The sequence below is a fragment of the Schistocerca gregaria genome, chromosome 2 (genome assembly GCF_023897955.1).
Source record: "Schistocerca gregaria isolate iqSchGreg1 chromosome 2, iqSchGreg1.2, whole genome shotgun sequence".
In the NCBI taxonomy this organism is placed as follows: domain Eukaryota; kingdom Metazoa; phylum Arthropoda; class Insecta; order Orthoptera; family Acrididae; genus Schistocerca; species Schistocerca gregaria.
Genome location: NC_064921.1, coordinates 149,090,447 through 149,103,940, shown reverse-complemented (window position 1 = coordinate 149,103,940; position 13,494 = coordinate 149,090,447). Strand labels below are relative to the sequence as shown.

Below are 13,494 nucleotides of genomic sequence, written 5' to 3'. Positions count from 1 at the left end.
GAACTGAGTGTAAATTTTATATTTACATTTTATCAGGATTTATTTGTCAATTGGATACCATAGTTAACTGTAATATATCCCAGCTACTGGGGCCAAGTTTGAGTCCTGTACTATTTACTACCTTCACACCAAATAAACTAGTCTGTTCGCAGTACTGCGTAACCTTTTGTGATGGCGTTGTTTTTGCATCTTGAACTATGTTCTTACTCTAGGTCAGAAGTCATCGCCGGCCGGAGTGGCCGTGCAGTTCTAGGGGCTACAGTCTGGAGCCGAGGTTCGCCTCCTGCCTCGGGCATGGATGTGTGTGATGTCCTTAGGTTGGTTAGGTTTAAGTAGTTCTACGTTCTAGTGGACTGATGACCTCAGATGTTAAGTCCCATAGTGCTCAGAGCCATTTGAACCTTTTTTCAGACGTCATCAAAAGCAATGGTTGAATAACTTACTTCGCTTTTTTTTTTCAGCACAAAAGTGGGCCACATTCAATGCTTCCTTGCTTTCCTGCTATGTTTCATCTTACTCATCGTGTATACATTTACTGGGGCATTTAGTAAAATGTCAGGAGATTTTCCATATCCTGATATTCAATCACATCTGTCGTTATAATCGTCGACAATGTCCCACTACAATGTCCTCACTACTGCTACGCCGTTCAGATGCGCTTCTGGGTATTCATATGCTGTTAGCCAATTTTCTCAGTATGTTATTTCTTGCTGCGATTTTGTGACTGGTCTGCTCGCAGTGAGGTTTGTATCCCAATGACCGGTCCAGCACGACACCTAGATCGGTTATCTGTGTATTCCTGGGTGGTGCCATTTCCAGTTACATTCAGCTTTCGGTTAGCTTGTTCGGGTGAAGGTGGAAGATGCTGACTTGTATCTTTGAGGCATCTGGTTACTGGTGGAGTAATTTACTGCAAACATGTTCGTCTACTGAAAGTGAATGCTTAAATGACAGACCTCCAGCATGCCCTCTGTCAAAAACACGAGCTGGATGAAACGTTTAGTGCTTACTCGGCCGCCCGGCTAGCCGCGTGGTCTAACGCCCTGCTTCCCGAGCGGGAAGAAGTGCCGGTCCCCGCCACGTATCCGCCCGGCGGATTGGTGTCGAGGTCCGGTGTGCCGGCCAGCCTGTGGATGGTTTTTAAGGCGGTTTTCCATCTGCGTCGGCGAATGCGGACTGGTTCCCCGTATTCCGCCTCAGTTACACTAAATTAGAATGATATATTAATACCTTCAGCTGCTGACAGGTGTTGATATACACTCCTGGAAATTGAAATAAGAACACCGTGAACTCATTGTCCCAGGAAAGGGAAACTTTATTGACACATTCCTGGGGTCAGATACATCACATGATCACACTGACAGAACCACAGGCACATAGACACAGGCAACAGAGCATGCACAATGTCGGCACTAGTACAGTGTATATCCACCTTTCGCAGCAATGCAGGCTGCTATTCTCCCATGGAGACGATCGTAGAGATGCTGGATGTAGTCCGGTGGAACGGCTTGCCATGCCATTTCCACCTGGCGCCTCAGTTGGACCAGCGTTCGTGCTGGACGTGCAGACCGCGTGAGACGACGCTTCATCCAGTCCCAAACATGCTCAATGGGGGACAGATCCGGAGATCTTGCTGGCCAGGGTAGTTGACTTACACCTTCTAGAGCACGTTGGGTGGCACGGGATACATGCGGACGTGCATTGTCCTGTTGGAACAGCAAGTTCCCTTGCCGGTCTAGGAATGGTAGAACGATGGGTTCGATGACGGTTTGGATGTACCGTGCACTATTCAGTGTCCCCTCGACGATCACCAGAGGTGTACGGCCAGTGTAGGAGATCGCTCCCCACACCATGATGCCGGGTGTTGGCCCTGTGTGCCTCGGTCGTATGCAGTCCTGATTGTGGCGCTCACCTGCACGGCGCCAAACACGCATACGACCATCATTGGCACCAAGGCAGAAGCGACTCTCATCGCTGAAGACGACATGTCTCCATTCGTCCCTCCATTCACGCCTGTCACGACACCACTGGAGGCGGGCTGCACGATGTTGGGGCGTGAGCGGAAGACGGCCTAATGGTGTGCGGGACCGTAGCCCAGCTTCATGGAGACGGTTGCGAATGGTCCTCGCCGATACCCCAGGAGCAACAGTGTCCCTAATTTGCTGGGAAGTGGCGGTGCGGTCCCCTACGGCACTGCGTAGGATCCTACGGTCTTGGCGTGCATCCGTGCGTCGCTGCAACCAGTTCCCAGGTCGACGGGCACGTGCACCTTCCGCCGACCACTGGCGACAACATCGATGTACCGTGGAGACCTCACGCCCCACGTGTTGAGCAATTCGGCGGTATGTCCACCCGGCCTCCCGCATGCCCACTATACGCCCTCGCTCAAAGTCCGTCAACTGCACATACGGTTCACGTCCACGCTGTCGCGGCATGCTACCAGTGTTAAAGACTGCGATGGAGCTCCGTATGCCACGGCAAACTGGCTGACACTGACGGCGGCGGTGCACAAATGCGGCGCAGCTAGCGCCATTCGACGGCCAACACCGCTGTTCCTGGTGTGTCCGCTGTGCCGTGCGTGTGATTATTGCTTGTACAGCCCTCTCGCAGTGCCCGGAGCAAGTATGGTGGGTCTGACACACCGGTGTCAGTGTGTTCTTTTTTCCATTTCCAGGAGTGTACATAATAGGGAACTGGTGAAAATGTGTGCCCTGACCGGGACTCGAACCCGGGATCTCCTGCTTACATGGCAGACGCTCTATCCATCTGAGCCACCGAGGGCACAGAGGATAGTGCAAATGCAGGAACCTATCCCTTGCACTCTCCCCGTGAGACCCACATTCTCACCTTATATGTCCATACACGACATTCGTAGTGTCCTGCCCGTACACACTCATTACTCGTGGAAGACATTCTTATCAAGTCCCGTAAGAGTTGGGGGAATATGTGTGCATGCGCACAGAAGAAGGAGGTCATGGCCGGTATTGCCAGAACTATATACTTATATGGACATGTCCGAAAAAACAGAGACCATATCCATGTTACACTATGTCGGCAATTGCTGCGCAAACGCTGTCTCCACGTACGCGTATACCATAATTACTCTACCACGCAAACATTTGGGGTTACACTTGTATGATATGAGACGTTCCGGAGGAGGGTGGGGGGGAGTCCACTGGGGACAGCACAATAGCCCCGGGTTCGGTGTTGGGCGACAGTGGGGTGGGTGGACTGCTTTGACCTGTTGTGGGGTTGTGAACCACTGAGGACTACGGCGGGACGAAGCCTCTCTGTCGTTTTTAAGTCCCCGGTTCAATAGTCAATACACACAATACACAAGCGCTTACTCATTGAATTGTTATCAACGAGGTATGATATGCTACCTACATAAACGTATCCGTAATAAGAAATAAAATCGAAGAGTATATTAGACTCAGTGTCAAGTTAAAGTGATGTGAAAATGTTTGTAGCCTGCACGTTCGTCGAAGTCTCCACTTGAAGCTGAGTGAAATGAAACACTAATTGTGTATAAAAAATAGCGAAAAATGCACCAAAGGCTTGTATGTCAATACGCATGTCACTAACAGGGTGCCAGGACGTCTTATAGGCGGCAGCATCTTGCAGATCATAAACACAGGGAAAGTAGCAGCGTATATATGGTCGCTCTTTTAACACACGCTGAAATACGACAATCATTCCCGTCCCTTTTAATCACGCAGTTTATATCTAACTATATAAAAGCGTCAACAATAAGGCAAACGTAAAGCCGAAGATACTTGTTAGATTACAGTGACGATTTAAATCGGTCTTAAAATGTTCGTTGCCTGTACATTCGTCGAAGTCTCCAGCTGGCTGTACGATGCTGTGCGAAATGCAGACAATACATATCGAATAAAGAAAGCGACAAAATCAACAGGAGCATATTAAACAGTGCGTCAGATGTTCAGTAGGAGGAAGTATAGGCTAGATACAGAAACGTCAACACAGAAATCGTATAAATATGACTGCTCCCCTAGCAACTTCCACCGTGAACGAACAACCTCTTGTTATTCGGTTAGTGAAGAAACGACACCTGGTGAGTTTGAGTAGAATGAAGTCCCACTACGCCACTGCACGTTTATCACAGCAGCAAGTTTATGCACGCAAGAGCATATCCAGGATCTGTCATGGCGGAAGGGGACTCCTATTAACTTCGCGTTGAACAGTGAAATAGTTTTGAGATTTCACGACAGATGCCTCTGGGTAGTCAATATGCATTATACACACCTCAACAAAACTTTTTTATATCATAGAGTTTACAACAATGAATTCTTATAGTCCATTCATTGAGGCTTCAACAATAACTTATTAACAAACTAAACATTATTCTTTTGAAAACAAGAACGATTTCTGTTAGTTACAAAAAATCATTACAAAACAAGCAGGCTCTCTCCTAAGTGTACATCTTCAATAACAGAAACAGTGAAAATCTTTATCTTATGATGATGATTACCAGTCTCCAATTATGAATATGTCCTCCCCGCACACGGATGAATTCTTCTGCTCTCCGAGGCATGCTCTGGATGAGACCATCAGTTTTATTTTGGTTTATGAGGTCCCAATCCTCAATGGCAGCTTCAGCTAGGTCCTCAAGATGGCCAGGTGCACTCTGACATTGTGCAATGGTCACCTTCAACAGGTCCCATGCATGCTCAGTTGCATTCATGTCTGGCGACTGTGCTGGCCAATGCATTCGGTTGGTGTTGCATCTTTCAAGATACCGAGAGACTGCTAGAGTAGAGTGCTGTCTTACAGTGCCAACGACAAGGATGGAGCTGTCACTGACTTCACATCTGTAGGACCTTATAATCATTTATAGGATCTCTTGGAGCTATTGGGAACCAATCAAATTACGATAGAAGGGAATTTAAGGGGTCCGACGTCCCATCATTATTGCCACCCAGAATGTTACATTTTCACCTGCAAACGGATGGACTTCCTGAACGTATCGGCTTTTCTGGTGTCGCCTAGCGCTTCTCCCAACCCTAATATGTCTAGTGTCCGCTCGCAAACCAGTCGTGGTTTCGTCAGAGAACTTGACATTACTCCATTCAGCTATGGTCCAATGATGATGTTCAACAGCCCAGCTCCTTCGATTGTGTCGGTTCCGTTTGTTCTTCACTGGTCTTCTGAAACAGACGAGCCTGATTCAATCTTCCACGCACTCCTAGATCTGAGATACGCATCCCTGTTGCCTGGGAGAAGTCATTTCCAATATTTCTGGCAGTTGTTGTCGGGTACCTGCGAGCCTACAGTTGGAGGCAACGAACCTGCATTGGTGTTGTCATACGAGGAGGACCTCTGCAAGTTGTATCGTTCACATTTCCCGTCTCCCTGTACTTTCTTCACATCTTAGACACACGACTTTGAGTGACATGTGACCGATCGGTAACGTCTTACTGTGTATGACGTTATGAAACTAAAGCCACTATACTGACTCTATCAAGATCTGAGGTCATCAGTCCCCTAGAACTTAGGACTACTCAAACCTAACTAGCCTAAGGACATCACAGACATACGTGCCCGAAGGAGAATCCGAACCTGCGACCGTAGCGGTCGCGCTGTTCCAGACTGAAGCGCCTAGAACCGCTCGGCCACACCGGCCGGCGATGATACTAGGTTCCAAGACTACAGGCCCCCTGTTCACACAGCTCGCATCATCCGGGACTGGTTTTGTGAGCTAGAGGATGAATTGCAGCACCTTCCCATAGCCATCACAGCCACCAGATGTCAGTATTATTGAACCTTTGTGGTCTGGTTTGGAGAGAAGGGTGAGTGATCGCTAGTTACTTCCGCCACCGTTACCTGAACTTGCCGCTATTTTTGCAGGAAGAATGGTGTAGGATTCCCTTGAAGATCATACAGGATCTTTGTATCCACTCCGAAAGGACTGGATGCTGATTTGAATGCCAACTGTTTTACTTCCCTATATTAGGAATGGTAATGCGTTCTATTTTTGGGGTTTCAATGTTTTTGTACAATCTCTGTATATCTGTATACATAAACGACAGATGATGAGAAAGGCGTTTTTCAAACCCATTGCAGTAAACGAAACTACAGATCAAATAAATACACTACTGGCCATTAAAATTGCTACACCAAGAAGAAATGTAGATGATGAACGGGTATTCATTGGACAAATATATTGTACTAGAACTGACATGTGATTACATTTTCAAGCAATTTGGGTGCATAGTTCATGAGAAATCAGTACCCAGAACAACCACTTCTGGCCGTAATAACAGCCTTGATACGCCTGGGCGTTGAGTCAAACAGAGCTGCCCATGTATCTTCAACACGATACCACAGTTCATCAAGAGTAGTGACTGGCGTATTGTGACGAGCCAGTTGCTCGGCCACCATTAACAAGACGTTTTCAGTTGGTGAGAGATCTGGAGAATGTGCTTGCCAGGTCAGCGGTCGAACATTTTCTCTATCCAGAAAGGCCCGTACAAGACCTGCAACATGCGGTCGTGCATTATCCTGCGAAATGTAAGGTTTCGCAGGGATCGAATGAAGGGTAGAGCCACGGGTCGTAACACATCTGAAATGTAACGTCCACTGTTCAGAGTGCCGTCAGTGTGAACAACAGGTGACCGAGACGTGAAACCAATGCCACCCCATACCATCACGCCGGGTGATACACAAGTATGGCGACGACGAATACACGCTTCCAATGTGCGTTCACCGCTATGTCGCCAAACACGGATGCGACAATCATGATGCTGTAAACAGAACCTGGATTCATCCGAAAAAATGACGTTTTACCACTCGTGCACCCAGGTTCGTCGTTGAGTACACCATCGCAGGCGCTCCTGTCTGTGGTGCAGCGTCAAGGGTAACCTCAGCCATGGTTTTCGGGCTGATAGTCCATGCTGCTGCAAACGTCGTCGAACTGTTCGTGCAGATGGTTGTTGTCTTGCAAACGGCCCCATCTGTTGACTCAGGGATCGAGACGTGGCTGCACGATCCGTTATCGCGATAGGCTACAATCCGACCTTTATCAAAGTCGGAAACGTGATGGTACGCATTTCTCCTCCTTACACACGGCATCACAACAACGTTTCACCAGGCAACGCCGGTCAACTGATGTTTGTGTATGAGAAATCGGTTGGGAACTTTAATCATGTCATGCGATTATCGCAGGTGTCGCCACAGGCACCAACCTTGAGTGAATGCTCTGAAAAGGTAATCATTTGCATATCAAAGCATCTTCTTCCTGTCGGTTGAATTTCGCGCCTGTAGCACGTCATCTTCGTGGTGTAGCAATTTTAATGGCCAGTAACGTAAATTCGAGCGACAGCAGAAAAGTATAAATAATTATTACACTTCGTGGCTCCCTCACTTTGAAGCTGAAATGATACGGGCTATCCCTGTGGTGTGGCATGATGCTAGTTCCTTTTGCGAGTATCGCTTTTGTAAGGGGTGCGCGGGGAGGTCAGCTGCCATCATCTGCCGCTCGCTGGGCACGCCCTCGCAAGTGCGAACGGAGTCGGAAATTCACAGTTGGCGTTTAAGTCCGTGGAGGATGCTCCGTATCCGTTTAAGCAGTTCGTACTGTGACTCCAAAAGGAACTGCAGCCGCTGAGACACATCATCATCATCATCATCATCATCGTCGTCGTCGTCGTCGTTATTATCGTCATTGTCACTGCAGCCCCTTGAATCTTCAGCTCCTGTAGAATATTATTCCATTCTCTCCTATTTTAATTCCGGGCCCCTCGAATTCTGAATTTCACTTTCTCTTACTTTCCCTCTGACACGTTCCTCCCACCTTAAGTATGGTCTTCTGATAATAATGAATCTCCCTACCACATCCCATTTTTTTTGTTGCCACAGAGCTTGATAATACGTTCTGTATCTTAGCTTCACCCCGGATGTCTTCCATAATAGCTTGAAACCTTCCCCTTAGAAAAATTTATGAATGACTCTGCTGATAAACCCCTTACGTTATTTGATTTTCAAACAGCTGAGCAAAACTAAACATGCACAGACATTTCTCTCTTTACTTATTCAGATCATTAATAAAATGACACACAATATTTTGACCACAACGCAATCTGACTTTTAATAATCCCTACAAAAGAATGCCCCTGACTAACAATAACCTATACCTTTCATGAATCACTTACCTCACAGAAATCCTCGTCACTCGAACCACCGCAATACAGCGAGCTCCACTACTGCCAGCCAAACAAAAGACTCCAATCCCTGAAGGCACAAACCACCGATAGGCACAGTCAGCAAATGAAAGACCTTGATAGAGAACAAACAATGCACTTACCTTAATAGCGTTCAAAAGTCATTATATATATATATATATATATATATATATATATATATATATATATATATATATATATATATATATATATATTCATGATATCCAGCAACACAAATCCACTCCTTCCAGCGGACACACGTCCGTATCGTCCGCTCTTAAAACTCCGCCATCCCTCTCCCCACATCCACCACTGCTGGCGGCTCACCTCCAACTGCGTAACGCTACGCGCTGTTAACAGCCAACTGACCAACACTACAATAACAAATTACAACAATGAAAACCAGCCACAGACTTCAGACAGCACAGCCAGTGATTTTCATACAGAGCGTTAGGTGACGTTACGAACATAAAAACCTAAACAGCCTACTTACAAGCTTTAACCAAGGCGATTGCGTTTTATGGAATGTGTAATTCTTCCATTGCTATAAACCTTTGTCAATACTGTCGCAAACTGATCTGACGTCTATAAACAGGTAATGTATCAATCCCAGTTTTGTCCAGTTGGCCACGTTGTGGCCGCGCGGTTTGAGGCGCCACGTTACGGTTTGCGCGGCCCCTCACGCCGGAAGTCTCTCTCGTGCGTGGTTGTGTGTGTTGTTCTTAACATAAGTTAGTTTAAGTAGTGTGTAAGTCTAGGGACCGATGACCTCAGCAGTTTGGTCCCTTAGGAATTCACACACATACGTTTCGTTCCAGTCGTATAGTATTTGCCGTATGGTGAAGATATGATAAATAGTAAATCTTACTTGACGAAATTCATATTGATGGTCACCAGCAGAATTTTGAAGCCCACTAAAGATAATGTTGGAGAATCTATTATATACAGTGCACAATAGGTAAATTCCATCATAGGGCATACCACGATATTGCCTTTCCTGTCTATTGGGCATATGAAACATCCGTCTATCCAAATCTTCATTACTAATTTGTGAAAATGTTTGACAAATTCCTTTCCTGCATTTTTATCATTTCTGCTTGCGTTAGATCCATTTATGGAGCCTTATTATTCCTCAGTTAAGAACTAGAATTTGATCCCGAAATGGATTCAGAAGAAGGTGGCTCAAATCAATAGAATCTGCGATACCAACATAACCATCTAAGAGATACTTCATGCAGACTGTAAAGAGATGCCAGTCTCCAAATACAGTGCTTACTCATCAAGACATTTTCCTTAGTATGCGCTAAACTACAGTAATCCACAGGGTAGATGGAGTCCCGATTTTCAAAAATAAAAATAAAATGTGAAGGCGACAGCTAGAGAAATGCTAAAAAATACGGTTTGAGCCATGGTCTGGAACAAATTTGTAATTGTCACTACGTATTCATTACAATGAGTGAAATTTGCTGACATATAAAACTCTGTGACGGTCCAAGGCAACGCTCTTACCGGCTTAGCTACACAGGAATAAATCCTGGTCAGCCCTCACAGCTTTGTTTCCAGCAGTACCTCCCTCGTACCTACCAAAGTTCTCTTGCATACCTTGCGGGACCAGCACTCCTTGAAGAAAGGGTACCGCCGAAAAATGGCTTATCCACATCCTAGGGAGCTGTTTCTGGAAAGAATTATTACCGGTGGAAGTATACTTGTGAGAGCAGGTTGATAGCTCAGTCAATAAGAACTTTTCGGCGACTGGCAAGGTCTTGGGTTCGAGACCTGATCTGGCACTCTGTTTTAAGGCTAGTTTACACGATGACAATAGGTTGCGAAACTCTTTTCCTAAAACCAGTTTCGTGAAAATGGTTTCATGTTTGACTGAAGATACAGCAACAGAAGCATGCGCTTCAGTTTTATCATTTGAAGTGCGTCGGATTCGTGTCTGAAATGAAAGGCTCGGCAGGTGTGCGAATAGCGATGACGTGAATGCTTGTCTGCATGAGATCGCTGTATTCAAAAAGAATTAAGAGACATGTTTAATTTAATTCAAAAAACGTTAGCTGATACAAATATTCAGAGGGGCATCGACGTCAAATCGTGACGTTCAGAAAGTCACGACTCGTTTAGCAGGGGACAGGACACGATCCAAATGACTGATCGCGTCCGGCAGCGGCAAAAATGAACGCCACCAGCAGCGGGGAGTCACCGGCCGAATGCCGGAACCTCTTCTTTGGCGGCTGCGCCACGACAGCGTCACACAGGGCGTGGCTCTGTCCAAAAAGCGGACAGCAGACGAGTTCTTCTGACTGGCTGCCCGCTCAGCCATTACAGCAGAGACCGGACTTGCCTCGCCGTATCCAATACTCTATTAAACCTCTGTTTCAGAAGACTGACGACTATGATGATGGTGATGGTGGATGTAGGGTGATCAACAGCATGGTCATCAACGCCTCTTTTGTGTCATCAGCCTGTAATGGTACTTGAATTACGTAACCACTACGGCACCTCATCTGAACCTCTCGATACCACTAATATTCTACTGTTTTTCTGTTAACTACTTAACATATTTCTGAGACAACATTCAGATTTGATTTCACTTTTGATGCATCGATATGTTTATATTGCAATGACATTATTCTTATGTGTATTCTTTCTTTTGTCACTATGATCTTTGACGTACTTGTAACTCTGATTTTTGGGCGCGTAAGCGATTGTTAGTTGTTAACTTGTTAGAGAGTCGGACCTTGAGAAAGAAAAGTCTTGGACGTCATGTAACAAAGACGCGTATTGTAGTCCGCTTATATAATGTGAACTTTACCAGTGACTGTGAGAAAGATGTTTTCAAGTACGTTTTGTATTGTGAAGCGATGTTTTGTGTTTACGTGAGATTGCAATTAAAAGGAATTGTAACTTTTTTGCATCACTGTTGTGCTGACTTTGAACGGTTTAGTCTCCAGGAATGGTTTGCGAGGCGCATCTGCAGAACTTTTGAATATAGCAGAATAAAACTTAGGCCTCTTTGCATCCGAGCTTGGAATCATAACCACCTAGATTTTCAACGATTGGGCCATGATTTTACGACGAGACCAGCGTGGGAAACACAAAAAGATGAGTGCCTACTTTTTTCATTATTACATGAAATGACTATTAACTGTGCTCTAATGACACCTGCCACATAATATGACTGTTGTTGTCCGAAAATGCAGTATGTAGCAGCGTGAGCAACACCACAATCGTTAATAAATTCTGACCTTTGTTGTGGTAGGGTTGTTAGAAGCCTTCTGACGGTTTGATATGGCTAGTCATGAACTTCTCTCTAACGTCAATCCTTCATTTCAGTATAGCATTTGCATCCAAAATTCTTAATTATTTTTTGGTATATTTTAATTTCCCCTTTGTTACTATCCTCTACAGTTCTCTCAAGTAGCATGGAAGTTACTCCCTGATGTTACAATACATGTTCCATCATACTGTTCCCTCTTCTTGACAAATTTTTTCGTATATTCCTCCCTTCGCTGATTCTGCCGCAAACGACCACATTTTTTTATTTAATCAGTCAACCTAAATTTCAACGTCTTTCTGTAGCACCACAACTTAAACACTTCGCCGGCCGCGGTGGTCTCGCGGTTCTAGGCGCTCAGTCCGGAACCGCGGAACTGCTACGGTCGCAGGTTCGAATCCTGCCTCGGCCATGGATGTGTGTGATGTCTTTAGGTTAGTTAGGGTTAAGTAGTTCTAAGTTCTAGGCGACTGACGACCACAGATGTTAGGTCCCATAGTGCTCAGAGCCATTTGAAACATCTTAAACACTTCGTTGCCCTCCTTTTCCAGACTTTCTGCAGTCCATGATTAAGCTGTTACTATTTTTACGCTACAAATGCCTGCTTCTACACTGGATGTAATTCCCTCCATGTGTACAACTCGTGGAGTAATGGTAAAATTCCCACCCCTGACTGACACAAATCTCTCGTCATCAGTATGTTAGCGGCAAGAAACAACCAATGCCTCTCTGCGCGATAGCTATGGAGATACTATCAAAGACAGTGTTGCCAAAGCAGAGTTACTAAACACAGCCTTCCGAAATACCTTCACAAAAGAAGACTAAGTAAATATTCCAGAATTCGAATCGAGAACAGCTGCCAGCATGAATAACGTAGAAGTAAGTATCCTCGGAGTAGTGAAGCAACTTAAATGAGTTAATAAAAGCAAGACTTCTGGTCCAGACTGTATACCAATTAGGTTCCTTTCGGAGTATGCTGTTGCATTAGCTCCATACTTAGCCTGAGTCAAATGAAATCTTGAATTTGTAAAAAAAACTCGAAATTTCGCGCCGTTATCCTGTTAGTTGGTAAGCGTGCTACAAACAGCGTGCAGAATGGCCTGTAGGTGGCAGCATAGCGCAGACGCACACACACCGTCGCAGTTTCAGTATAAAGATGGTTGCCCCAGTTGCGACTAGTACGCGGGAAGAACAGCGTTCTGTTATTCGGTTTTTGCGTAGTGAAGGTGTGAAACCTATTGAAATTCATCTACGAATGGAGGCCAGCACGGTGGTGCATGACTGCTACAGCAACAAGTCTAAGAATGGAGTAGGAAGTTCGCAAATGGTGTGTGTTCAGTGGAAGATGCTCCTCGTCCAGGTCAGGCACACCGAATTGTGACTCCACAGAACATTGCAGCAATTGAAGCCATAGTGAAGGAAAACCGCCGAGTGACACTGAATGACATTGCAGCGTGTTTACAGATTAGTCGTCGGTCAGCACACCACATTGTGCATGGTGTGCTGCAGTTTCACTAAGTGTCTGCAAGATGGTTGCCACGGCAGCTGACTCCTGAAATGAGAGAACGACGTGTTGATGCTTGTGAAGAAATTCTTCGGCGTTTTGGACGAGGAGGTGATGGCTTCCTTGCAAGAATCGTTACTGGGGACGAAACGTGAGTTCACGTCCACCACCCGGAAACGAAGAGAGCGAGCAGGGAATGGAGCCATTCCTCATCACCAAGTAATCTTCCATATGTGTGGAACACTCAAAGACGCAATGGGAGGAAAGAAGTTCCGTTCTGATGAAGAGATAAGCCACGCGGTGCATGAGTGGTTGCGCGGACTAACAAAAGAATTTTTTTCTAAAGGAATTTATGCACTTTGTAAGCACTGGAGGACTTGCATTGAGCGTGGGGGAGATTATGTTGAAAAGTGATACAGCTTTGTACCACTTCTGGACAATAAATAATATTTAAAAAAATATTTAAGGTTTTCATTTGACTCACCCTCGTTTATTTGGGTTTTTAGGTTCTC

At 45.6% G+C, this 13,494-nt stretch overlaps 1 protein-coding gene and 1 non-coding gene across 2 annotated transcripts in view; one reads left to right on the top strand and one right to left on the bottom strand.

Moving 5' to 3' along the window:
- LOC126336573 (protein spaetzle 3) overlaps positions 1 to 13,494 on the top strand; it is a 783,287-nt gene that overhangs the window by 454,850 nt on the left and 314,943 nt on the right. The window lies entirely within an intron of this gene.
- On the bottom strand, positions 2,708 to 2,782 carry Trnat-ugu (transfer RNA threonine (anticodon UGU)). Its single transcript has one exon. It is a non-coding gene; the product is annotated as a tRNA-Thr (tRNA).